This window comes from Papio anubis, chromosome 11 (assembly GCF_008728515.1).
Source record: "Papio anubis isolate 15944 chromosome 11, Panubis1.0, whole genome shotgun sequence".
NCBI lineage: Eukaryota > Metazoa > Chordata > Mammalia > Primates > Cercopithecidae > Papio > Papio anubis.
The window spans coordinates 65,497,691-65,524,769 of NC_044986.1; the positions used below are offsets into that span (position 1 = coordinate 65,497,691).

At 48.8% G+C, this 27,079-nt stretch overlaps 1 long non-coding RNA gene across 2 annotated transcripts; it reads left to right on the forward strand.

The window, feature by feature from the left end:
* Positions 1–874: 874 nt before the first annotated feature.
* Positions 875–16,152, forward strand: LOC103887564. Of its 2 annotated transcripts, XR_001906421.3 has the most exons (3): positions 875–1,402; positions 2,928–3,040; positions 15,068–16,152. It is a non-coding gene; the product is annotated as an uncharacterized LOC103887564 (long non-coding RNA). The 2 variants fall into 2 exon arrangements; XR_002524337.2 differs by lacking the exon at positions 15,068–16,152 and having other exon boundaries at positions 2,928–3,287.
* The last annotated feature ends 10,927 nt before the right edge of the window (positions 16,153–27,079 follow it).

The following is a 27,079-nucleotide window of genomic DNA, read 5'->3' on the forward strand; positions in this document are numbered from 1 at the left end:
ATGGCTACACCCAATGCTAGCAAGTGCCTGTGATGGTTAATTTTATGTGTCAGCGTGGCTAGGCTCTGGTGCCCAGTTGTTGGTCAAACATTGTTCTAGATGTTGCTACGAGGGTATTTTTTTGAATGAGAGTAACATTTAAATAAGTAGACTCTGAGTAAAGCAGATTACCCCCCACAATGTGGGTGGGCCTCACCCAATCAGTTGAAGGCCTTAAGAGAAAAGACTGAGGTCCCCTGAGGAGGAATGAATTCGTCTCTAGACCACCTTAGGATTTAAGGCCACAATATCAACTTCTGCTAGAACTTCCAGCCTCCTGGCCTGCCCTGCAGATTTCAGACTTGCCTGACCGGATCATCGCATGAGCTAGTTCCTTAAAGCCTCTCCCGCTGTTTTTCTGGAAAACTTGACTACTACAGTGCCTGAAGTGGGACCGGATTACCCCATTCTACCTTCCAGCTGCTGGCAGTGTGTGTATTTGCCTGGAAGGGTGATCCAGGGCTTGATCTGGCAAAGCACTGGGGATGGAAAGTCCGGTGACTCTCATGGCCTTGCCTGGTGAGGGGCACCCCTGGGGCGAACCCCGTTTCCTACTGATTCCACGTCAGCACTGCTTTTCCTGCTGGGAGAAATCAAATCGAGCCGGTTGCCATGGCTCAGGCCTGTAATCCCAGCACTTTCAGAGGCCAAGGCAGGTGGACCACCTGAGGTCAGGAATTCAAGAGTAGCCTGGCTATCGTGACGAAACCCTGTCTCTACTAAAAATACAAAAAAAAAAAAAAAAAATAGCTTGGTGTGATGACAGGCACCTGTAATTCTAGCTACTCAGGAGACTGAGGCAGGAGAATCATTTGAACCCGGAAGGCGGAGTCTGCAGTGAGCCGAGATCGCGCCACTGCACTCCAGCCTGGGCAACAGAGAGACTGTCTCAAAGAAAAAAAAAAAAATGTTCCTGCCATCTAGGCATGAACTGTCTGCTGAAGCCCCTCGAATCTCCTGCCTTGCCCTGGGTGGAGACCTGTTTTTATTTTGTTATTTCTGTCTAAAAAGCAGCTAGGTTACTATATCTTTCCTTTTTATTGGAATTTGAAAAGCTGCACACCACTTATAAAACTTATAACGTGTGAGCCACGTTATAATGGAACAGGCAGGTGCCTCCAGAGGAGACACACAGGGCAGCATGTGTCTGCGTGATGTGTGCCATCAGAATACACATGTGTGGGTTTGTGTCTAGCTCCCTTCATCGCCATGGTGCCAACGATTGTGACTATCTGTGAGCCATGCATTCCTTTACTAACGCAGCACATGCTACGCAGGGCCTCCTCTGTGCCAGGCACCACACTGGGTTCTGGGGACCCAACAGGGAACAAGACACAGTCCCTGCCCGCAGGGAATGTGCAGCGTAAGTGTCATCCCTGAGACTGGATTCGAAGGGAAGTGAGGAGCGTAGAACTGGGGCCTGCAGCCTCTTTACTACTTAGCTATTTATCATTACAACGGGGCTCTGTGAACCTAGTAATATTTTCTGTTTGAGTCAAAGACATTAGCATTTTTTAGAGCCAGCCAGTCGGAAGTGGGCTCTCCAACCTTCCCTCCACAGCCTCTCTGCATCTCACCGTGGCACCTTCACTTCTGCCCCTCCCATGTGATTTTGTAGATGTGGGGCCCACAAGCTGAGCTTCATCCTTACCCACACCTGGGACTGGGTCCCAGCCACACCATTTCTAGCCGTGTGATCTTGGCCTCATGACTTAGCCTCTCTCAGCTTCCCTTTCCTCATCTATAATACTAATTCAGGGGAAAATAATAGTACTGTACTTTGACTGGTGGGGCTGTTAGGGAAATTAGTGAGATGATACATACCACAGTCCCTTGCATAAGTGCCAAATGAATGTTACCTGCCGCAGTCCCTTGCAAAAGTGCTAAATAAATGTTAACTTCCTTTTTAAATTTTTTTTTTTTTTTTTTTTGAGACCAAGTCTCTCTCTGTCGCCCAAGCTGGAGTGCAGTGGCGTGATCTCGGCTCACTGCAATCTTCGCCTCCCTGGTTTGAATGATTCTCCTGCCTCAGCCTCCTGAGTAGCTGGGATTACAGGCGCCTGCCACCACACCCAGCTAATTTTTGTATTTTTAGTAGAGACAGGGTTTTACCATGTTGGCCAGGCTGGTCTCAAATGTCTGACCTCAGGTGATCGGCCTGCCTCGGCCTCCCAAAGTGCTGCGATTACAGGTGTGAGCCACTGTGCCCAGCCATAAATGTTAACTTCTATAATATTATTTTTGTTATTGTTACTTATCTCCTTACTTATGTATTTTTCATTATTCAAGGGCAAGGACCATTTTCCCCCTTCTCCTCTTACCCTCCTCCTTATCCTCAATAGACTTAGGGCAAATTTCAGCAAGTTGATGAGAAAAATAGAGGGAAAATAAAGATATAAACATAACATGGAGCCAGTAGAGACTAATACAGAAAGTATGTCCTTACTTTAGTGGGTCACAGGATTGGCTCTGAGCTTCCTAGCACCCAATGAGATAAAAGAAACTGAATTAGTTACATAATGTAACACTGTTGTCCATGAAATAAAACAAGCGAATATCTCAGGAGAAATACACCTGGGCAGCATTCTTTTTTTCCTCCTTACTTCCTTCTTGACCTCGTGATTCATTTTGCTGAAGGGAAGACCATTTGTGGGAAAGTGTTTCTGAATGTGATGGGAGTCCTGGCCCTTGGTAGAGGCCCACCCCTCCCTGTCTTCAGCTGATCTGTTAGTAATAGAGAAGATCTAGTTCCTGGCCCAGAGAACTAATCTTGCAATAGGGCTATGTTTTTGAAACCAAAAGCGTCATACAGATAACAAAGGAGATGTGTCTCACTGTGGTTAGGCTATTTTGTAGCAACACTTGTTTCCTCTCTTTTGCAATTTCAGGTTCCGTCTGACTTGATCAAAACAAGAATGTGCAAGTCCAGTGCTCAGGCTGATATAACCACTGTCTGGGCCCTGAGTTGATTTGAATTTCTACTTCCAGTCTGTGGTGCAACGTATGTAACATAGCAATCAGTAAGGCTTTATCAAGCACTTTCTTTGTGCAAGGCCCCTGTCCCAGGCCCTCCCTGGGAACCCTGCTTCCAGCTGGCAGTAATGGGGGTCAAGAAGGAGGGGCAGGTAACCCTGGTTTTGAGAACTCAGGAGGGAGCTTGCAAACTCAGGAAGCTAGAGAGGCCTGGAAACTTCATGGTGGAGGTAGGACTTGAAGGATGAGTGGGATAGGAAGGAGAAGAGGCTGCACATGATGACAAGGACTCCAGCTGGCACGGTCCAGTGGTGTTCAGACACCAGAAGAGCCTGACTTGCTTGGAGTGGAGGGGAGGAGGGAGGGAGGGTGTGGACGTCAGGATGTCCTGGAGCCCAAGGCTGCTACAGCTGCTCCCTGCTCCCCACATCAGCTACCTGACATGGGAGTCGGGGAAGTCGTTGCTCCTCCTGTTGCCCCACCTCAGGGGATCCTTGGGAAGAATCCAATATGAGACCTTTTTTTTTTTTTTTTTTTTTTTTTGTGAGACGGAGTCTCGCCCTGTTACCCAGGCTGGAGTGCAATGGCACGGTCTTGGCTCACTGCAACCTCCGCCTCCTGAGTTCAAGTGATTCTCCTGCCTCAGCCTCCTGAGTAGCTGGGATTACAGGCATGAGCCACCTCGCCCGCCTAATTTTTGTATTTTTAGTAGAGATGGGATTTCATCATGTTGGCCAGGCTGGTCTCGAACTCCTGACCTCAAGTGTTCCACCCACCTTGGCCTCCCAAAGTGCTGGGATTCCAAGTGTGAGCCAATGTGCCCAGCCCAACATGGGACTCTTTGAAACAATTTGCTACTTACGGATTTATGAACTTTTAAATTATCATCTGGCCAGGTGTGGTGGTTCACATGTGTAATTCCAGCACTTTTGGAGCTAAGACGGGAGGATCACTTGAGCCCAGGAGTTCGTGCTCAGCCTGGGCAGTAGCTGCTAAGTATGGTGAAACGACATCTCTGCAAAAATCACAAAAATTAGACAGGTGTGGCAGTGCATGCCTGTAGACCCAGCTTCTCAAGAGGCTAAGATAGGAGGATCGCTTAAGCCTGGGAGGCAGAGGTTGCAGTGAGCCGCAATTGTACCACTGCACTCCATCCTGGGTGACAGCGAGACTCTGCCTCAAAAAAAAAAATCATCTCTAAGTGAGTGTGGCTAGTGGTCAACATTCACATTTCTGTCCAATGGAAATTACTAGATCCCAGCTGCTGGCTTTGTAGAAAACCTGCAGGTCAGCATTGCATTCCAGGTTTGCTGGTAGAACTAGACCATGACCTTCACTTGGGATCATGTCAAGATTCTAAAACTGGTTGCAGAAATATTTCTTTTTCCATCCATTGAAGAAAATAACTCTACTGTGGTTATCTTTATTTTGGCATCTTGGGAGAAACTTAAGGAAGAATATTGACCCAAAATGTGCTGGTATCTGAAACATTTGGTTACTCTTCAAACCACTAGACCACATGTCCCCGATAGATAGTGCGGCCACTGAGGAGGAGGCTGGGGGCAAGGGGAGCAGAGGGTGGGCCTGGAGGGCCGCCATCTGTGAGGACAAGAGCAGGACTCTTGCATCTGTGAATTGTTTAATCTCATCTCTCTATTCTGCATGTAAGGGGATGGAGACTCAAGAATTTAAAATTTACCCAAGGTCACAGAGCTAGAAAGTGGCAGGAGTCCGGCTTCAAAATTCAGATGACTGCAAAGCCTAGTTCCCCCTCAGCCAGTTCACCTTCCTTAGAGAACAACCAAACCCACACCCAAAGGCGAACACAAGCTGAATCACCAGGACTCAGCAGCAGCAGAGGCTTCCTGGGTCCTTTCCCTAGAGATTCAGGTTAGTGGCTCTGGGGCCCAGGCACCTGGAGTTTCCACCCTCTCCCCTCTCCCCAGGTGATTCGCAGGACCAGCCAGATCCTGGGACCACCTTGTAAAAAGCCTTCACTCTAGGTCCCTAGAGACCTAGATGGAGCTTCACTCTTGTTGCCCAAGCTGGAGTGCACTGGTGTGATCTCGGCTCACTGCACCCTCCGTGTCCCAGGTTCAAGTGTCTCCGTGTCCCATGCCTCAGCCTCTCAAACAATTGGGATTACAGGTGCCCAGCACTACACCCGGCTAATTTTGTATTTTTAGTAGAGACGAGGTTTCTCCATGTTCGTCAGACTGCTCTCAAACTCCTGACCTCAGGTGATCCACCTGCCTCAGCCTTCCAAAATGCTGGGATTACAGTCATGAGCCCTAGCACTCGGCCTGGGATAAAGGATTTCTCCTGGGAGCCTCTCTCTGAGTGGCAGGGTGGAGTCTCGGGCCAATGGTAGAGTCAGATGGGGAAGAGCAAACAAGAGGAAGTTGTGTCCTTTCTGTGGAAACTTCTTTGAGAACTGAGTAGATGGCAGCATGTGTCACTCTCGTAGGTGCAAGAAGCTGTGGAAACTGCTGCTTGCTGACTTCAGCTCCCCCACACCCTCCGCCCTCCAGCTGCTGATGTCAACAAAGAACCTTAAGGCCAGGCACGGTGGTTCATGCCTGTAATCCCAGCACTTTGGGAGGCTGAGGCGGGTGGATCACTTGAGGTCAGGAGTTTGAGACCAGCCTGGCCAACATGGCGAAACCCCGTCTCTACTAAAAATACAAAAATTAGCCAGACATGGTGGCACACGCCTATAATTCCAGCTGCTTGGAAGGCTGAGGCAGGAGAATTGCTTGAACCTGGGAGACGGGGGTTGCAGTGAGCCGACATCGTGCCACTGCACTCAGCCTGGCGACACAACAAGACCCTGTCTCAAAAAAGAAAAAAAAAAAAAAGAATTTTAGCTGCCCTCCAGGGCTGGGGACAGTGAAGGGACCTGATTGAGTCCTGAGCAGGGGGCTTCAAATACAAGCTGTGCCTCGAAGCAACTGTGATCCCTTGAGTAAGACACCCTGCCCCTCCCCGGTCCACAGGGTCCTGTACTGAAAAAAATGAAGGAGCTGGAAGCAGTCTTCAGGGCATAAATCTGTACCCGCCGCAGGGGTCCTGAACGTTTTGTGGGGGGGCAGACCCCTTTGAAAATCTAATAAAATGATCAATCCTCTCCTGGAGAGAAAATGCAGACATCCAAATTTTGGCTGACAATTTCAGGGAAATGAATGGATTTCCCCAAGCTCATTCAGGAAGCTCTGGGGGTCACTGGCGTATGTTAAGCACTGCTGGTCTGTCCAGAAGCCTCTGTGACTGCACCTTTCAGTGCTGCAACCTCTCATCACATGAGGCCCTGAGCATGTGCAGTGCGGCAGGTGTGCACTGAGAGGTGCTATAGACATGAAGGGCACACTGGATTTTGAAGACTTAATAGGAAAGAAGAACATAAAATATCTCATGACTAATTTTTATACTAATTATATATTAAAAGATAAGTTGGGGCTGGGTGCAGTGGCTCATGCCTGTAATCTCAGCACTTTGGGAGGCTGAGGTGGGCGGATCGCGAGGTCAAGAGTTCAACACCAGCCTGACCAACATGGTGAAACCCTTTCTCTACTAAAAATACAAAAATTAGCTGGGCATGGTGGCACGCGCCTGTAATCCCAACTACTCAGAAGGCTGAGGCAGGAGAATAGCTTGAACCTGGGAGGCAGAGGTTGCAATGAACCGAGATCACACCACTGCACTCCAGCCTGGGTGACAGAGAGAGACTTAGTCTCAAAAAAAAAAAAAAAAAAAAAAGAAAAAGAAAAAGATAAGTTGGATATTTGAGGTCAAATAAAATATTACTAAAATTAATTTCACCTGTTTCTCTTTACCTTTTAAAAGTGTGGCTAGAACATTTGAAATGCAGTATGTGACTGGCATTATGTAGGGACTGGACCCTGCTGCTCTGTGGTGACACCCTGGAGGCGTGGCCTCACTGCCGGACCTCTCAAGTCAGTGTAGGCCTTTCATGGAAAGCCCAGCACTTCCTCTTTCTGGAAAATGTAGTTATGAGAATGGGCAGGGAAATCTTCACCAGAACAAGCTGTAAATTGTGTTTTCCCGACAAGATCGCAAGCTCTAGCCAGGCACAGTGGCGCGTGCCTAAAGTCTCAGCTGCTGGGAAGGTTGAGGCAGGAGGATTATTTGAGCCCAGCAGTCTGAGTCTGCAGTGAGCCATGACTGTGCCACTACAATCATGCATCTCAATAGAGCAAGACCCTTCATTAAAAAAAAAAAAAAAAGCCTGGGTGTGGTGGCTCATGCCTGTAATCCCAGCATTTTGGAAGGCCGAAGTGGGCGGATCACAAGGTCAAGATATCGAGACCATCCTGGCCAACATGGTGAAACCCTGTCTCTACTAAAAATACAAAAATTAGCTGGGCCTGATGGTGCGTGCCTGTAGTCCCAGCTACTTGGGAGGCTGAGACCAGAGAATCACTTGAACTTGGGAGGTGGAGGTTGCAGTGAGCCGAGATCGCAACACTGCACTCCAGCGTGGTGACAGAGCAAGACTCTGTTTCCAAAAAAAAAAAAAAAGAAAAAAGGTTGAAAGCTCCTAGCCAGATATAGTGGTGCACACCTCTAATCCCAGCTACTTGGGAGGCTGAGGCCAGAGGATCACTTGAGTCTAGGAGTTGGAGTCTAGCCTGGGGAACATAACAGGACCCCCATCTCTTAAAAAAAATTGGGGGTGGGGGCGCCAGGCGCAGTGGCTCATGCCTGTAATCCTAGCACTTTGGGAGGCTGAGGTGGGTGGATCATGAGGTCGAGAGATTGAGACCATATTGGCTAACACAGTGAAACCCCGTATCTACTAAAAATAAAATAAAAAATAAATTAGCTGGGTGTGGTGCCACGTGCCTGTAGTCCCAGCTACTCGGGAGGCTGAGGCAGGGGAATCACTTGAACCTGGGAAGCAGAGGTTGTAGTGAGCTGAGATCACATTACTGCACTCCCACCTGGGCTACAGAGTGAGACGCCGTCTCAAAAAAAAAGGCACTTTTCGGGCAAAGACATATGTAATGTGTAAGGCTTCTGGGTCCTCTCCAGGGATAGGCACCCAGCAGATGGAGTGAGCCATCTTTGGCCACTTATGGGCCTGGAGCTCCAGGTAACATTGCTGTATTATTTTCCTGGGGCTGAGCCAACAAAGTGCCACAAACTGGGTGGCTTACAGTGACATCCCTCACAGTTCTGGAGGCGAGAAGTCTGAAATCAAATTGCTGGCAGGGCCAAGCTGCTGCTGCAGGCTCTGGGGGAGGCGCGTCCTTCCCTCCTCCTGGCTTCTTGTGTTGCCGGCAATCTTTGGTGCTCCTCGGCTTGCGGAAGCACTGCACTCATCTTGGGCCCTGCGGTCACATGGTGTCCTCCCTCTGTCTCACATCCTCTTCCTTCTGTGTTCAAATTTCCCTCTTGCTAACAGGTCATCAGCTATTGGATTAGGGTCCATCCTCATCCATTATTATCTCATTTTAACTTGATGACATCTGCAAATAGCCTATTTCCGAATAAGGTCACATTCTGAGGTTCCAGTACACATGAATTTTGGGAGGGACAGTGTTCAATCCAGTATGATTGATGAGTATATTTTGTGAGAAAGATATTTCCAAAGAGTCTGGGTAGAGCTTAGGTAATTTCTCCAGAATCTTCTAACCCCAAATAGGGACAGAACAGAGTGCTTATGTGTGCCAGGCAATGGTCTCGATGCCAGGGACACAATGATGGGCATGAACAGTCTTTGCCCCCATGGAGCTCACATCCTAGTGATGGAGGCGGACAATCAATACATGGACATCTGTCAGTACGTAATATGATGTTGGGTTGCGTCAGCAGAGTAGGGGCATGGAGAGGAACACGCCGGTAGAGGTGGTGGGTTATTTTCGATAGGAAAGAACGGCAGGGAAGACCACTGTCACCTGTGAGGTGACACTGAATCGCAGAAGTATCTGGGTTAGTGATTCAGTGACGAGAAAAAGCACCAAGCCCCTGAGGCAGGAATATGATTGGTAAGTTCAAAGCACAAGGAAAGGGACAGACGATGTATCTCACCCACCACGGCCTGGGCTGGGAGCTGGGTATCGGGCCCCTAGGCCCAGAGCTGCTGGTCTGGAGTGGGGAAGTTGGTGGTGAGGAGCTTTCTCCGGCTTCTGGTCAAGGGTTTCACTTCCATCAGCAGCGCTTCCTCCATTGTTCAGCTGGGGTGGAGGCCGGTTACCCCTGGCTCTGGCTAGAGCAGTCCAATGCCGTTGTCATTGTCTTTTCCAGACAATAAGAACAGAATTTGGTCTTTTCTTTGCTGCTGGCTTTAAACCTCAAGGTCCTAAAGCCCCTTCTCTCACTTCTTTGTTTACCTCAGGATGTGCCTGAGGCTTTTCACTCTGCCTTCGCTTTCACCACTGCCTGGTGGCTGGTGCGTGGGCTTCTTACCTGGCTCCCTCCTTCACCTCCTGCAAATCTTCCTTCTTGGATGAGCACCCCGACCACCTTACTGAAGGAGCATACACTCCTCTCCCAGTCGCCTCTGTACCTTGCTCCTATCCCCCATGGCATGCTGTAGAATTTCCTTAGGCATTATGTGTTGTTCGGGGTCTCTGTCACCCTCACTGCCATCTACTAGATTGTAAGTTCCATGAGGGCAAAGATGGGTACCTTTTGTTCATAGATATAGCCCAAGCACCTAGAGCAATGCCTGCCACAAAGTAGGTACTGAGAAAGTATCTGTGGACTGAAATGAATAAACAAGTGAATGGGTTGTGCGGTAGAATCCTCAGTGGCTGAACTGGAAGAGCTCGGCACAGGAATTCCCCTGAGCTGCCCCTACGAAAGAGCTGAGATGCAGAGAACAGAAAGGAATTCTTTAGCGAGGCGAGTGGGAGGTGAACTGGACACAGAGCTTGCCCTCAGGAAATGCGCATGAATTGGGGGTGGAGTGGGCGTGCCGCCTCCTTGCACAACTCCAGGCGGTGTCACTTTCATTGAACACAGTATCGGTGGTGTTCCCGGAGTGCTGCCTGGCCTGGGGTTGAGGGAGTTGACGAGAGACTGTGGCTGGACCACGGCATGGGGCTCAGAAGACAGAGTGCAGGTGTGACAGCTCGAAGAGCCCAACCCAAGAAAGAACATCACCAGCCCCAGGACAGGAGGGGTGTGGGTGGAGGAGGGGCGCCATGGTCAACACAGAGATCCAACACACACACTCCCAGCACCATCTCTGGTGCTCTCTGTGCCCAGCACAAGGCCTGGCCAAGCCAGTAGGTGAAGTCGCCCAAGGCGCCCGGTAGATGAAGTCTTTTGTTGTTGTTTTGTTTTGAGACAGGGTCTTGCTCTGCCCCCCAGGGTGGAGTGCAGCGATGCAAACAGGGCTCACTGAAGCCTCGATCTCCCAGGCTTGAGCGATCCTCCCACCTCAGCCTCCCGAGTCTCTGGAACAACAGCCATGGGCCACTACGCCCAGCTAATTTTTTTTTTTTTTTTTTTTTTGAGACGGAGTCTCGCTCTGTCACCCAGGCTGGAGTGCAGTGGCCGGATCTCAGCTCACTGCAAGCTCCGCCTCCCGGGTTCCCGCCATTCTCCTGCCTCAGCCTCCCGAGTAGCTGGGACTACAGGCGCCTGCCACCTCGCCCGGCTAAGTTCCAGCTAATTTTTAAATATTTTTTTATAGAGACAGGATTTCACCATCTTGCCCACGCTGGTCTTGAACTCCTGGGCTCAAGCAATTCTCCCACCTCAGCCTCCCAAATCTCTGGGATTACAGGCATGAGCCACTGTGCTGGGCCTAGGAGGTGAAGTCTTGATGAGGGGCTATGATGCTCTGGCTTGGGAGCAGAGCTGAGGTTTGCTCTAGCACCCGGCCCTGTTGTCCAGTGGGGCTCGCTCCTCTTGACTCTGTTCCGCTTGCCACTGGCTCTTCACTTTGCTGCCTGGTAGAATCTAAAATCCCCTGGGGAATTTTAGAAAACATGGAATGTGGGTGGGGGCACATCCTCGGGGATTTCCATTCAGGTGGTGAGGAGCGAGACTGGGCATCCCTCACCATGTGATACTTGTGTTAGCCAGGCTTGAGAATCCCTGCTCTAGAAGCTGTCCTGGTGATGTGGAAGGACCCAGGAAAAAGATTCATAACCCTGTAGTGTTATCCACACAACTGGTGGATTTGGTCGCTTGGTGGGTATCAGTTCAATGACCTCCACGATGGAGGATGTAGCAAGGGGATTTTATGACTTGTAACAAGTCCCAAAGCTGCACCTCCCTGAGCTGGGGACTGGGTCAGGTTTTACAAGCATAGGGTAATGATCCGACTGGATCCTGCCATGGGTTGATGCCAAAGGTCGAGACGATTAGATCCTGGATCCCTCCATGCAGTGCCTGCTTCTTTTTTTTTTTTTCTTTTTGAGAGGGAGTCTCACTCTGTCACCCAGGTTGGAACGCAGTGGCATGATCTCAGCTCACTGCAACTTCCACCCACCAAGCTCAAGCGATTTTTTTTTCCTTTTTGAGACGGAGCCTCACTTTGTCACCCAGGCTGGAGTGCAGTGGAGTGATCTTAGCTCCCTGCAAGCTCCTCCTCCTGGGTTCACGCCATTCTCCTGCCTCAGCCTCCCGAGTAGCTGGGGCTACAGGCGCCCGCCACCATGCCTGGCTAATTTTTTTGTATTTTTAGTAGAGACGGGGTTTCACTGTGCTAGCCAGGATGGTCTTGATCCCCTGACCTCGTGATCTGCCCACCTCGGCGTCCCAAAGTGCTGGGATTACAGGCGTGAGCCACCACACCCAGCCTCAAGTGATTCTTGTGCTTCAGCTAGCTGGGATTACAGACATGCACCACCACGCCTGGCTACTTTTTGTATTTTCAGTAGAGACAGGGTTTCGTCATGTGAGACAAGCTGGTCTCGAACTCCTGTCCTCATGTGATCCGCCCACATCAGCCTCCCGAAGTGCTGGGATTACAGGCGTGAGCTACCGTGCCCGGCCCCATGTCTGATTCTTCATTCAGCCCCACTTGGGTTCCCCTGTGGCTGCTTGGTTCCTCTGGGTATACTCAGGTTATGTGACCCGAGGGTCCAAGGCAACTGGGAAACAACTCACATCTTTGTTACATAACAGCTGAACCAGACTGATCTGATGCAGTTACAGTGGCTCCACAGAGAGCATTCAGAGGAATTGATGAACTCGAATGGGAATAAATGACATCTTAATTTTCATGAACCTCCAGCTGAAATTGAGTGTTTTCTTCCGTTATGAATGTAAATGTCAAACCACAGCAGTATCAACAGTACCTGTGAGTTTGTCACCCATAGAAATCAGATCTTTTCATGTCATTTTACGGTTGTTGTGGGTATCTTGAAATATCATTTAAGCTCATCTGCACTTAAAAAGTAAGGTGATGGCCGGGCGCGGTGGCTCAAGCCTGTAATCCCAGCACTTTGGGAGGCCGAGACGGGCGGATCACGAGGTCAGGAGGTCGAGACCATCCTGGCTGACACGGTGAAACCCCCGCCTCCTCTACTAAAAAATACAAAAAATTAGCCGGGCGAGGCGGCGGGCTGCAGTCCCAGCTACTCGAGAGGCTGGAGAGGCAGGAGACCGGCGTGAACCCGAGACGGAGCTTGGCAGTGAGCTGAGATCCCGCCACTGCACTCCAGCTTTCAAGGGCAGGAGCCAGACTCTGTCTCAAAAAAAAAAAAAAAAAAAAAAAAAAAAGTAAGGTGATTATTAGATTTCTCCTAGATTTTGTTATTCAATGCATTAATGAAGATGAACTTATATCACAATTTTTACAATATTTTGGCTATTGGCATTCAACATAATTGTTTCAATAGAAATCGTATGTGCCTTAGATTTTTTTGTTTGTTTGTTTTGCTTTGTTTTTTGAGATGGAGTCTCGCTGTCGCCCAGGCTGGAGAGCAATGGCGCTATCTCGGCTCACTGCAAGCTCCCAGGTTCACGCCATTCTCCTGCCTCAGCCTCCCGATAGCTGGGACTACAGGTGCCCACCACCATGCCGGCTAATTGTTTGTATTTTTAGTAGAGACAGGGTTTCACCGTGTTAGCCAGGATGGTCTCAATTTCCTGATCTCATGATCCGCCTGCCTCGGCCTCCCAAAGTGCTGGGATTACAGGCGTGAGCCACCACGCCCGGCCGTCTTAGATGTATTTTAAGACAGCATTCTGAGAAGGGGGTCTGTAGGCTTCCCAGATGGCCAAAGGGAACCCTGAGCAAAGCAAAGATCTTCAGAAGGTAAAGAACATTCAGTGGAGGCTCCTTGTGGTCCTCAGAGGAGGTAGATTGGTGTGTAGTGGACACAGTAACTCCCTCTCTCTTCCTGTGTGGCCTGCAAGCAAAGGTCATGCTGCTCATGGTGGGGCTGACTCACCTCCCTTTGGAGTGAGAGCACCCCTCACTCACCCGTTTCTCATTTTTTTGGCAGAAGTGCCCCTTGGCCTCCCATGGCAGCCCTGGGGGAGGGCAATGGGGCTTTTTTCCACCCTTGTTAACCCAGTGGGGAGGGGGCAACCCAAACAGTGAGGGAATGAGAAGAGCTTGGACTGGAGGAGAGCAGTTGTTCCCTGAGCCTTGACAGGTAGATGCTGACTGCCAGCTCCTTGCTGCCCCTCACAATCCCTTCCTGCCCTGATTGTTAGTATTCCTGCCAGAGGAAGGACCTGGGAGACCCACTGATGCCTGCTGGTGCTCCTTTAAAGCCCTTCTGCAGCTCAGCAAACACTTGGCCCCTGCGGACACCCCTGTGATCCAAGCCTGACCCAGGCACAGTCTCCACCCTCAGGGAGCTCACAGTCTGGCCAACGGATCTGAGCCAAGAACTCAGAGTAGGAAGAGGTTTGCAGCTGGGGCCTGGTACAGGTGTGTAGAGCAAACCAGAAACAAATGGGTTAATTTCCGATGATGCTTCTACTCTCACAGGAACCCTGGGTTGTCTGGTGCATGGCTGAGCTGAGTCTTAAAGGCTAGAGTCTTAGTTGCCCAGCCCACAGCAGTGCCCTTTGGATCCACCTGCCCCTGTGGGTGGGCACACATGCTGTGTGGGGCATGCACTACAGGGACCAGTTGGCGAGAGGTGGTGGTGTCACCACAGGGGAACTTGACCTCCTGGCCCAGCAGCCTAAAACAGAGGTTGATTAGAGCAAAAAGAATAAAAGTTGGCCGGGCGCGGTGGCTCAAGCCTGTAATCCCAGCACTTTGGGAGGCCGAGACGGGCGGATCACGAGGTCAGGAGATTGAGACCATCCTGGCTAACACGGTGAAAACCCGTCTCTACTAAAAAATAAAAAAAACTAGCCGGGTGTGGTGGCGGGCGCCTGTAGTCCCAGCTACTCGGGAGGCTGAGGCAGGAGAATGGCCTAAACCAGGTGGCGGAGCTTGCAATGAGCTGAGATCCGGCCACTGCACTCCAGCCTGGGTGACAGAGCGAGACTCCGTCTCAAAAAAAAAAAAAAAAAAAAAAGGAATAATAGTTGTGGGTGGCTGGAGCCCTGGGCGTCTGAGGAGATGTCTGAGCTACCAGTGAGGGATGCCTGCAGTAAACGACAGACCCAGGAAGTGGTCTGCCGTGCTGCTCGGAGCCACAGAACAGGGCCCTTAGACTGGATCTTTTTCCCTTGGAGTCCGGGAACTCTTTTAGCCCTCTGGTGAAAGCTGCAGAGCCATCTCCCCAGGAAAATGCACATGTGTCATCCAAATTCTGTACCCCTTTGTAGAGGTTCTCTTCCCCATGTTTGGAGGAGGAAGAGGCAAAGTTAGAGAGGTGGACGAATTTCCCACGATTGATGGCTTAGCAGCAGGGGGCAGCAGAGCCAGGACCTCAGGTCCCTGGCAGGTTTAGTGTGCCATGCTTTCCCTTCCCCTCATTGTCTCCCTGGAGAGGAGGAAGTGGGATGAGGCCGGGGGGAGCCTGCATGCACTTCAACAGTTCCACACCATGCCGGGGGAAACTAACTGGTAGATAAATAAACATGGGACAGCGCAAGTACAAAAGGCGGCAGAGGCCTTGGGTCCATCCCAGTTCTCATCCTCTCCCTGACTTATTGATTCCAGTGCAAAAGACCAGCAGCTCTTCTCCCTGAGGCCTAACCTGTGACCTCCTCCTCCTGGGGAAGGTAGAAAGACTTGTCTTCTGGCCTCTACTCTAAGACTTCCCTTTTCAAGCAATGGAAGCATTCAGAATTTCAACAAGAACCAACCAGTGACCCTACAGTGCCTGTCCTCGCTGAAATCTGAAAGAAAAGTGGTCAGAGTCATCTGTGCCCAGGCTTCCTGGAAATGATGTCTTCTCAGCGCGAGTCAAGCAGCCAGGACAGACTCTTCTCCCCAACTCCTCTTGGCTTTAGAGGAGAGACTGCTGGTGACACAAGGAACCTACTGGAAATAAGTGGAGGATCACCCACAATCTCCCAGCTGCCTCCACCTACAGATAAGGAGGAAAGAGTGGGGAACGTGCTTCTAGTGAGCTGTATCCGAGCCCGGACTCAGGGCTGATCCCCATCCCCAAAGGGCTCAGAAGTGATTCAGGCTGGAGGCATCCTAGGTTGAGGTTCAAGAGAGAGATGCCCAGGAGCCCTGCATTTTCTGAGTTGGTATTCATTTCATATGTGTGATTACCCTTTTGTTGTTGGGTCTTGGTTACTGATTTGAAAAAATTTGTCATTATTAAGGGTCTAGGGCACAGTCCTGGGGTGCCTGGTGTGGACAGGAGTTAGTGGCTTCCTTGCGAGTATATAGCTTTGAGAGTTCTGTCCCCAGCCTTCCCTCTTGGGACTACACTGGTTTCTGTTAATATCACTTCACTATGGACCTCACTATCAGTCTTCTCTGTTTTCTGTTTTCCTTCTGACCCAACTTTAGCAACAACCAAAGGGATGCCAACTCCTCACACCTGCCTCCAGCCAGTTTTTATTTCATGGCCAAAGTTTACTAATTTGGAGCAAACACACAGACTGAGTATTGAAGAGTTTGTTCTTTTAAGTTTTCTTAAGTCATTAAGAAATACTCCCCAGCCAGGCATGGTGGCTAATACTTGTAATCCTAGCACTTTGGGAGGCTGAGGCAGGAGGATTGCTTGAGCCCAGGAGTTTGAGACCAGCCCGGGCAACCTGTCAAAAACTCATCTCTACCAAAAAAAAAAAAAAGAAAAAAAAAATTAGCTGGGCGTGGTGGTGCATACCTGCAGTCTCAGCTATTTAGGGAGGCTGAGGTGGGAGGATCACTTGAGTCCTGGGACCGTGATTGTGCCCCTGCACTCACTCCAGCGTGGGGAACAGAATGAGACCCTGTCTCAAAAAAATAAAAAATAAAATAAAGAAACCCCACCTTGGCTGGGCGCAGTGGCTCACGCTTGTAATCCCAGCACTTTGGGAGGCTGAGGCAGGCGGATCACAAGTTCAAGAGTTTGAGACCAGCCTGGCCAACATAGTGAAACCCCACTCTACTAAAAATAAATAAATAATAGCCGGGCATGGTGGTTCACACCTGTAAACATAGCACTTTGGGAGGCCAGGGTAGGTGGATCACCTGGGGTCAGGAGTTCAAGACCAGCCTGGTCAACATGGCGAAACCCCATCTCTACTAAAACATACAAAAATTAGCTGGGCATGGTGGCAGGCACCTGTAATCCCAGCTACTCAGAAGGCTGAGGCAGGAGAATCACTTGAACCTGGGAGGCAGAGGTTATAGTGAGTCAAGATTGTGCTACTGCACTCCAGCCTGGATGACAGAGCAAGACATCTCAAAAAAAAAAAAAAAAAAAAAAAAAAAGCCCCATTTTGATCTTCTTTGCACAATTCATTTGCCTTATCTGAGGAGTATGCTAAATAAAGGTAAATTTCAGCTGCATCCCTGCCAAGAGGAGCAAGAATTTCCTGAGTCTTGGGTTATATTTGGGGATTCCTTTTGTACATAATTCTCCTGGTTTATAAGTGCCTCTGAAATAAAAAATAAAGATGAAGTGTGAGCTGCCACCACCTATTTTCTTTTTATTATTACTATTATCATTATTATTATGTTTGAGACAGGGTCTCACTCTGTCACCCATGTTGGAGTACAGTGGCATGACCATAGCTCACTGCAGCCTGGAATTCCTAGGCTCAAGTGATCCTCCCGCGTTGGCCTTCCAAAGTGTTGGCATTACAAGTGTGAGCCACTGGGCCCAGCCTCATGGCCTCTTTTTTTTTTTTTTTTTCTTTTTGTGAGACAGAGTCTCTTGTTGCCCAGGCTGGAGTGCAATGGTGCGATCTCGGCTCACTGCAACCTCCGCCTCCTGGTTTCAAGCGATTCTCCCGCCTCAACCTCCCAAGTAGCAGAGATTACAGGCACCTGCCACTACGTCCAGCTAACTTTTTTGTATTTTAGTAGAGACAGGGCTTCACCATGTTGGTCAAACTGGTCTCGAACTCCTGACCTCAGGTGATCCGCCCACCTCAGTCTCCCAAAGTGCTGGGATTACAGGCGTGAGCGACCGTGCCCAGCTCCATGGCCTTTTTTTAATACCCGAGAAAGCTCAGGGATAATAATCCACCATGCCTCTTGAAATTGCCACAGAAAGAAAATGGAAAGCCACTTTTAAAAATAAAAAGGCTCGGGCCGGGCTCGGTGTCTCATGCCTGTAATCTTAGCATTTTTGGAGTCCGAGGCGGGCAGATCACGAGATCAGGAGATTGAGACCATTTTGGCTAACATGGTGAAACCCCGTCTCTACTAAAAATACAAAAAATTAGCCAGGTGTGGTGGCAGGTGCTTGTAGTCCCAGCTGCTCGGGAGGTTGAGGCAGGAGAATCACTTGAACCCGAGAGGTGGAGGTTGTGGTGAGCCGAGGTTGCACCATTGCACTCCAGCCTGGGCGACAAAGAGCGAGACTCCATCTCAAAATAAATATATAAATAAATAAAAATAAAAAGTCTCAAGCCTGTAATTGCAACATTTTGGGAGGCTGAGGTGGGCAGACTGCTTGAGCCAGGAGTTTGAGACCAATCTGGGCAACATCGTGAGACCCTGTCTCTAGAAAAAATTAAATTAAAATATTAGCCACTTGTCTTGGTGGCATGTGTCTGCAGTCCCAGCTTCTTGGGAGGCTGAGGTGGGAGGATCTCTTGAGCTCAGGAGGTCCAGGGTGCAGTGAAGTGCGATCGCACCACTGCACTCCAGCCTGGGCAACATAGCAAGATCCTGCCTCAAAAAAAAAAAAAGAGGAAAAAAGAAAAAGAAAAGGCTGTGTGGGTTGGCATGCACTTGAAATCCCAGCTAATTGGGAGGATGTAGAAAAGAGCCTGGGCAACATCATGAGACCCTGTCTCAAAAAAAAAAAAAAAAAGACATATTTTAAAACTTCAATAATCTTTAAAAATATGACTTTTATTTTAAGATTCTTGGATAATACAATGGAAAAGTTCAGTTATCCCCATCTTTTGTTTTGTTTTGGTTTTTTTGGAGAATGGGGTCTCAATATGTTGTTTTGAACTCCTGGGCTCAAGCTATCCTCCAGCCCTCTTTTTAATACAAATAAGCAACTCATCCTTAATGAAGTTCACTTGAAGACAAGACATCTTCCCTTCTTTCCCCTCTCCTCCCCTCCCCTCCCCTCTCCTCCCCTCCCCTCCCCTCTCCTCCCCTCCCTTCCGTTCCTTTTTTGAGATGAAGTCTCGCTCTGTTGCCCAGGCTAGAGTGCAGTGGCATGATCTCGGCTCACTGCAACCTCCGCCTCCCAGGTTCAAGCAATTCTTCTACCTCAGCCTCTTGAGTAGCTGGGATTACAGGCGCCCGCCACAACGCCTGACTAATTTTTATATTTTTAGTAGAGACCGGGTTTCACCATGTTGACCAGGCTGGTTTCAAACTCCTGACCTCAGGTGATCCGCTCGCCTCGGCCTCCCAAAGTGCTGGGATTACAGGCATGAGCCACCACGCCCGGCCTACAAGGCATCTTTCAAAAGCAAACATGTTATTCCTAACATACCTTCTGAAGATTAAACATGGGAAGGACACTACTGATGTGTGGTTGGCTTTGCATGACTCACTGAGTAGGAGGAATTTTTAAAATATCTTCTGTCATAACTCTCAAGAATGTGTTAAAGCCAACCCAGGAAATTTCTTAGGAATAGAGATCAACTTGACCGTTACAGTATTTCTCGGACTTGCGGCTGATGACAAGGCACAGCAGGTTGGGAATTACACAATCTCCGCTCTTATGCATTTCTTAATCGTTCACTGGATACAGTTGCATGAATACTTTCTGTTCCTGTTCGCGTTCAGTAAAAATAGCAAAATAGAAGCGTCTATGGGGTTAGGAGAGGAAAAACACTCTAGCAGCAAATTCTGTTCCATTCGACCCAGTGTACACGATAGTGATCAGAGGACATCTCTGGAGAGCGCGTTTTCCTTTTGACCTTGTGTACTTCCTGTACTTCTCTGCCTCTGCTGGGCATGCTGCCCAGACAGGGCTCTGGGTCCTCAGCAGCACCGAGGCAGCAGAAGCACCAGGTATCTGGTGCCTACTACACACCAGCAACTTCTGCAGGTCACTGCTGATCCCCACCAGGTCTGAGGGGCAACTGCTCCTGCATTTCACAGATGATTGAAGGCGGTTCCCCAAGGAAGCTGCCCTGGGCAGGTGGTTACATGTGGCAGAGCAGGTGTGATGGCCCCAGGACTGTCTGGCTCCAGAACCTGTCCTTTCTCAACCCTACCACCCCACTTTACGACTTTACCTCCACTTGTTTTTCTTGGCCAAAAACTTTTAGCACTACAGGATAAAGAAGGCCTAGCTTTAGGGCGCTCACAGTCTAGTGAAGGAGAAAAGATGAGTATTTAAAAAGCATTTTCTTCTCTGTGCAATGAAGAGCCTGGCATTCAGGGATTCTAACTGGAGCATCAAACCAGATTAGCTCAATGCAGGATGTTGGAACAGAGCACTGTGGTCATTCTGCTTACTGTCAGAGTTTGTATATGGGTAGCGGGGCATGGGGAGGAGGTGGGAAACAGTGAAAGTTGGAGGGACCAGGATTCATACCCCAGAGTGACGGATAAGGTGTAGACAGCATAACAGCAACCTCAATAGCTTGTATTGATTTTGGAACTGCCAGAGCCAGGTTTGAAGTACTTTCTAGGTTTTGATGCTTTGAATCCACCCTGTAAACCTTAAAGTAGGTACTGTTACTCTGTCCATTTCCACGTGAATAATAGAGACAGAGGGAGGTTAGGGAAATTGCCCAGGCCCCCTAGTTAGTAAGTGGAGAGTACTTGAACCTGGGCAGGCCGACTCCAAGCCCAAGTTCTTGATCACAATACAAAGCAGAGGATAAGTTGGCAAATACTCTCATAAATTTCGCTGTCATGCATGTCAAATTTGTAATTATTTGCTTACTGCCTGTTTTCCTCTCTAACCTATGTCTCCAAGAAGGCAGGAACTATGTCTGTCTGGCTCTTAGAGGTAATTTCAGCACCTAGACTAGTAACTGGCACATAGAAGGGTCTCAAAAGTTTTGAAGAATGGATGAAATGCATTGAGGGAAACAGAGGATTCCTTTCCATGAGCAGCCCCCACCCTCTGAGTCCACCATTCAATAGCTGATGAGTATGAGCAAACACTTCTCTCCCTCCCTCGCCATCAGCAAAGTGGGATTGATAACAGAAGTGAAGCTCTAGAAAATGGTCTGGAAGTTCCTAAAAAGTTAAAAAATAGAGTTGCTATAGGACTCAGCAACTCCACTCCTGGATATTTACCCAGGAGAATTGAGAATACAGTTATGTCCACACAAAAACTTGTGCAAGGACGTTCATAGTAGCATTATCCATGATAGCCAAGAAATGGAAACAACGCAAACGCCCATCCACAGGTGAGTGCATAAACAAAACCAAGGAGATCCATACAAGCACATATTTGGTCATAAAAAGGAGCGAAGTGCTGATACATGCAACAACATGGGTAAACCTCAAAAACATTATGCTAAGTAAAGAAGCTGGTCACAAAAAGCCACAAAGTGTGTGGTTCCATTTACATGAAATGCTCAGAACAGACACGTCCACAGAGGCAGAAAGTTGATTAGTGGTTGACAGGAGCTGGGTGGAGGGAGAAATGGGGAGTGAAAGGGTACAGGGTATCTTTTTGGAATGATGAGAATGTTCTGGAATTAGATAGTGATGATGGTTATGAATATACTAAAAACCACTTAGTTGGAGACAGAACTAGGTTGAATCCTGGCTGCCCCCTGCCTTGGTGTATGAGCTGGGGCAAGTTGCTCCATTTTGGGATCCTCAGTTTCTTCATCTGTAGGAAGGAGACCCTGATCCATTTTGATACCCGTCACCCTATTCACTCCTTCTCCTAGGTCCTTGGTGACAAGCCTGGGAGGAAAGAATGTCCCCTGTTGCACTGGATTGCACTGAGGGCAGTGGCTGCCCCTGACTGCTCTGGATTAGACAGGACACTTTTCCTTTATGTTGCAGCCTCCTGCCTTGCAGTCTTAATTCAAAGGGTAGGAGGTTTATCCTGGAATATTGTTTATTTTGTCCCCCAAATTCCTCAAGTGATTCCAGCATGCACCCAAGTTTGTGAACCACTAACTTAGCTAACATGCACCTGAATCACAGGAAGGCATTTGTTTGTTAAAACATCAATTGTTTGTTCCACCTCCAGAGTTTCTGGCTCTGCACACCTGGGCAGGGTGGAGCCTGGACATCTGCATTTCTAACAAGTTCCCAGGTGATACTCATGATGCTGTTCTGGCCCACAATGAGCCCAGACTAGAGCCATGGAGATCAGCCTCAGCTGGACCGTAGACTCACCTGGACGGTAGCCTCACCTGGACAGTAGCCTCACCTGGACGGTAGACTCATCTGGACGGTAGACTCACCTGGACAGTAGCCTCACCTGGACAGTAGACTCACCTGAGAGCTCTTGCAAATACACAGGTTGCACCAATTAAATCAGAATCTTTGAGGCAAGACCAGGCCTCAGGACTTCCCCCTCAACATTGCATTATGAAAATATTCAGCTGGGCATGGTGACTCATGCCTGTAATCCCAGCACTTTGGGAGGCTGAGGCAGGCGGATCATCTGAGGTCAGGAGTTCAAGATCAGCCTGGCCAAAAAGGGGAAACCCCATCTGTACTAAAAATACAAAAATTAGCCAGCTGTGGTGGCGTGTGCCTGTAATCCCAGCTACTCGGGAGGCTGAGGCAGGAGAATCGCTTGAACCTGGGAGGTAGAGGTTGCAGTGAGCCGACATTGCGCCACTGCACTCCAGCCTGGGTGACAGAGTGAGATCCTGTCTCAGAAAAATAAATAAATAAATAAATAAAATAAAATAAAATAAAATGTTTAAACACACAGCAAAATGGAAATAATTCTACAGTGAGCAGCTGTATATCTACCACCTAGATTCGATCTTGGACATGTGACTATGCTTTGTGACACATCAATCCAAACACCCATTCCCCTAACATCAGGATTTCTTAAAGCCTGAATTCTCCAATATTCAGCCGAGTTTGAGAACCAAGAGCTAGAGTTTCTGGGCTCCTCCTCTGTAAAGCTCTTTCTGGCTACAATCTGGGGTTCTCTGCAGATGCCCTCACCATCCCTAAGGGTTTGTTGAGCAAGAATACATGCATTTATTGAGCACCTACTGAGTACCATGAGGCTCTGCTTTCTTTGAGCTGAGTCTAGTGGTAGATTTCCTCTTCTGAAACGTTTTAAAGCCAGGAAAATTCAGACTAAGGACCCCGTGTATTCAGTATGAGGCCCTCTGCTGGTGGGGAGGATCTCGCTGTGCCACCACCACCAAGACCTGACGATCTGGAGGTGACCATCCGGAGGTGACTTGTCCTGGACCTCCTATCTAACAAAAGACTGGGAAGAAATGAAGCTTCTGGAGAGGGCTCCATATTCCCTGATTCCAGGGTACCCCCCAAGCTGTCATTGTGGGTTCTGTATCCTGCCCTAAGAGCTCAAGGCTTTATAGGGTCAAGCAAACTGCTCTTCAGAGTACACTGTGACTGTATGTGATAAATGCTCTGCCAAATCAACCATGGTTGACATACACTTTGGAGGGGAAAATAATACAGGGCTCTGCTGTGTGGAAGCTTCCAGAAGAGAGAACCTGACCAAGAACCATCCCTTCCTCCCCACACCATGAGTGTACAGCGGGCCCTGTGGGACCTTGGAGTACAGAGGAAGAGGGAGCACCCACAGACATGCAGAAGTTTGCTCTAGGCTGCCCGAGTTTCCAGCTGGGCGCCTTTGTTTTTTCTTCCACTTCAGCTTCTGGCAGCTGGGGTTGGGGTATGGGGACCAGAGAGCTGCATTTTATGTAGGAGACGGTCTTGGTGGGGTGGAGTAAATGAATGTGTGTTCTTGTTTTTATTTCTAGGGAAACAGTGGAAAAGTTGCTAAATGTGGAAACCCAAGCTGTGGTTCTTTTTCTGGGGTTTCTTTTTCATGCTCTGTTTGGAGTGGCAAGTGGAGAGGAGAAAGTTTCAGAGAGAAGCCAACCCATGCAGTAATTCCCCCATGGACACAGGCTGAACTTGCAATCCCAGCGGGCAGGAGGCAGGTTTGGGATTTCCTGGCTGGTCAGTAGGGTTAGAGGGTTCATTGTGAAATAAAGGGGGGTTTTCCCTCCATCGCCAATGAGATCAGAAGAGCTACCGTTTGGAAATACAACCCTGTGTGGAGGTAGTTTCAGCTCTGCTGGTGACTAAAGTTTGGGAGTGGGGACTTTCTCAAACACTTTTCTTCAGTCATTTTGAAAACGTCTAACTCCTCTGGGTCCCTCAGATTGGAATTTGCTTTGCTGGGGTTTTTGGTGTGACTCATTTCATATGTCTTCCAAGGTGTCTTCACTTCTTAACAAAAATGATTTGCTGGTTTCTTGCCTTAAGCTCTGTGAGGACCATGGCTGCCTGGTGACCGACTAGGCCTCCAGTGACCTCAGCACAGGACCTGGACAGACTGTGTTCTCCATAGACATGGCTCGGTCCACAAATACTGCAGTTTCCCACAACACCGACCAACCAAACAAAAAACCCAAATCATGCCAGTCCAGTAATGGGGAATGGTTTTGTCATTTTAGCACATGAACCAGAATGACAGGAGCCAGGATAGAACAGCATGTAGCTTTTCCAAAAAAAGCTAATAAGGAAGATTAGGCAGGAAGATATAAAAATATAAATGGTAGAAAAATACAATCTCTAAGCATGTTGTGATTGCTACTACTTAAAACATGATGTAGTTAAAAACGGGCCAGGCACGGTGGTTCACGCCTATAATCTTAGTGCTTTGGGAGGCTGAGACAGGAAGATTGCTTGAGCTTAGGAGTTGGAGGTTACAGTGAGCTATGATTGAGCCACTGCACTCCAGCCTGGGTGACAGAGTGAGACCCTATCTCTAAAAAGTCAAAACAAACAAACAAACAAACAAAACTGGCCAGGTGCAGTGGCTCATGTCTGTAATCCCAGCACTTTGGGAGGCCGAGGCAGGCAGATCACCTGAGGTCAAGAGTTCAAGACCAGCCTGACCAACATGGTGAAACCCTGCCTCTACTAAAAAAGTGTAAAAATTATCTGGGCATGGTGGCACGCACCTGTAATCCCAGCTACCCAGGAGGCTGAGGCAGGAGAATCGATTGAGGGAGCTACCCGGGAGGCAGAGGTTGCAGTAAGCTGAGACACACGCCATTGCACTCCAGCCTGAGTGACAAGATCAAAACTCTGTCTCAAACAAACAAACAAACAAACAAACAAAAAAAACTGGGAGGCAAAGGCAAATGGAAATGATTGTGTTAGTGAGATTACGGGCAGTGACCGTTAAAGGTTTTTCTTAAATTCTGTTACGCCATTATTGCAATATAAAAACCAAACCTTTGTGGCTATGCTTCATGGGGGACACAGCCAGGGCTTGAGTAGCAGAAGTCCTGTGGTGTCCTGGCTAGATGACACTACTTGAGGAGTGGGTTCATTTTTTTCATGCATCTCCCCTGCCGGCCTCACACCTAGTAGGGCCACACTTAGCACATAGTAGGTGCTTAGTAAATACTCATTGAATTAGTGGTTCAGTGGGCAGATTACACCAAATGGTTACCTCTTTCTGGAGGTACCCAGAGGCATTCTTTTTGGTGAGGGGGCACAAACGATTATTACTGTACTTGAGAGGTGCTTAGGGGGACAAGGTTTCTGTCATTGCTCAGGCTGTAGTGCAGTGGCGTGAACATGACTCACTGCAGCCTCAACCTCCTGGGCTCAAGCAATCCTTCCACCTCATCCTCCCAAGAAGCTGGGACTATGGGTGTGCACCACCACACCCAGCTAATTTTTAAAGATTTTTGTAGTGACGGAGTCTCTCCATGTTGCCCAGGCTGATCTTGAACTCCTGGGCTTAAGCAATCCTTCCACCTTGGTATCCCAAAGTACAGGGATTATAGGCATGAGCCACCTTGCCAGGCCTCCAGAGGCATTTTGATTGGCAGAGAAGACTTCTTGGGAAAAGAAGTCATATCTGACCTGAAAACCACCATCCAAAGGAAAATAAGTTTTGTCAACTCTCATCTTGATTGCATGTAAGTTGGTTCTCTTCAATTAAAGTGATTTAGTAAATGTATAATCAAATTACTTATTTATCTGTTTATTTAAACTCCTAAGCTTTTCCGCATGTAAATAAAGTCACAAAAGAGGAGGAAATACCCCTCGTTAGATGTGGGACCTCATTCTCAGTCCAGAGTCCAAAGGAGGTGATGAAGCCTTGCTCTCAGGGAGGAGCGGCTGCCTAACTCATGTCTCCTTGTGACCCAGGACCCAGAATCCGTCACCACAGGTTGGCCTCCCTCTTGCTCCCAATGCAGGCATCTGTGCAGCTGAGCAGCAAGGTATTTGCTGCCATCTCTCCCTTCTTGGGTCCACAACTAGGCCAGCCTCACCAGCGCCTTTGTCAGGACGTGGGTGGACTTGGCTTGGCAGGGAGGAGCAAGTGGGATGTTTTTTGGCTTGGTTTGATATTTGCTAACTGGTAAAGGTCTTGCTCCAAATATTCCGTCACCAACCACCTCTGTGTCTGAATTCCCTGTTAGTCACTCTTTGAGAGCAGAGTTTTGAAGATCCCTGCTCAGGTACAGATCTAGAAAGGGGGCCATTCTGAGCCATTTCTTTAAGGGAAAAAGAGTTGCAAGGTGACCCCACTCTGGCGAAAATGAACCACCATGTCGGGCTGGAAGAAATTGTGTCTGGGAGCTATTCATGATGTGCCCCTAGCCAGGAAGGCTCAGACCAAATTCTGTCTTTTATACACTGCTAGCTGGTTGCTCAACTTGCAAGACCCTGAGAGAATGGAATGCAATACAGACAACGGTTGGCTCCTTACCCATCATTTCCCGCGCAGGGCACCAAGCCCTCTATGCGTAATACTCTCTTTCTTTTTTTCTCCTTTTTTTTTGGGACGGAGTCTCACTGTCGCCCAGGTTGGAGTGCAGTGGCACAATCTTGGCTCACTGCAACCTCCGCTACCCAGGTTCAAGCGATTCTCCAGTCTCAGCCTCCCATGTAGCTGGGACTATAGGCGTGTGCCACCAGGCCCGGCTAATTTTTATATTTTTAATAGAGAGGGATTTCACCACGTTGACTAGGCTGGCCTCGATCTCTTGACCTCAGGTGATCCGCTCACCTTGGCCTTTCAAAGTGTTGGGATGAGCCACCATGCACGACCCACATGATATTCTTTTTCAATTTTCCCAACAACTATGTGAGGTAGAAATATCCCTACTTCATAGGAACAAAAATGGAGGCTCAGAGATAAGCGACTTGCCCAGTGTCATGCAGCTAAATATAGTTATGCTGATTAACAGCTAGTACCATTGAGTGCTGCAGGCCAAGGCACTACAAAGGATTCCTGTTTCAACTCACTTGATCCTCATTACATGCTTGTGGAATCCCCGTTTTAACAGATGTGGAAACTGGAGTACAGGGAGGTTGAACAGGCTCTCTGAGGCATTCAGCTGGCAGATGTCAGATGTCAGCCTGCTCTTCGCCGCCCTGCTGCATGCAGTCAGTCAGGAGCCATCTGCGTCTGAGCCG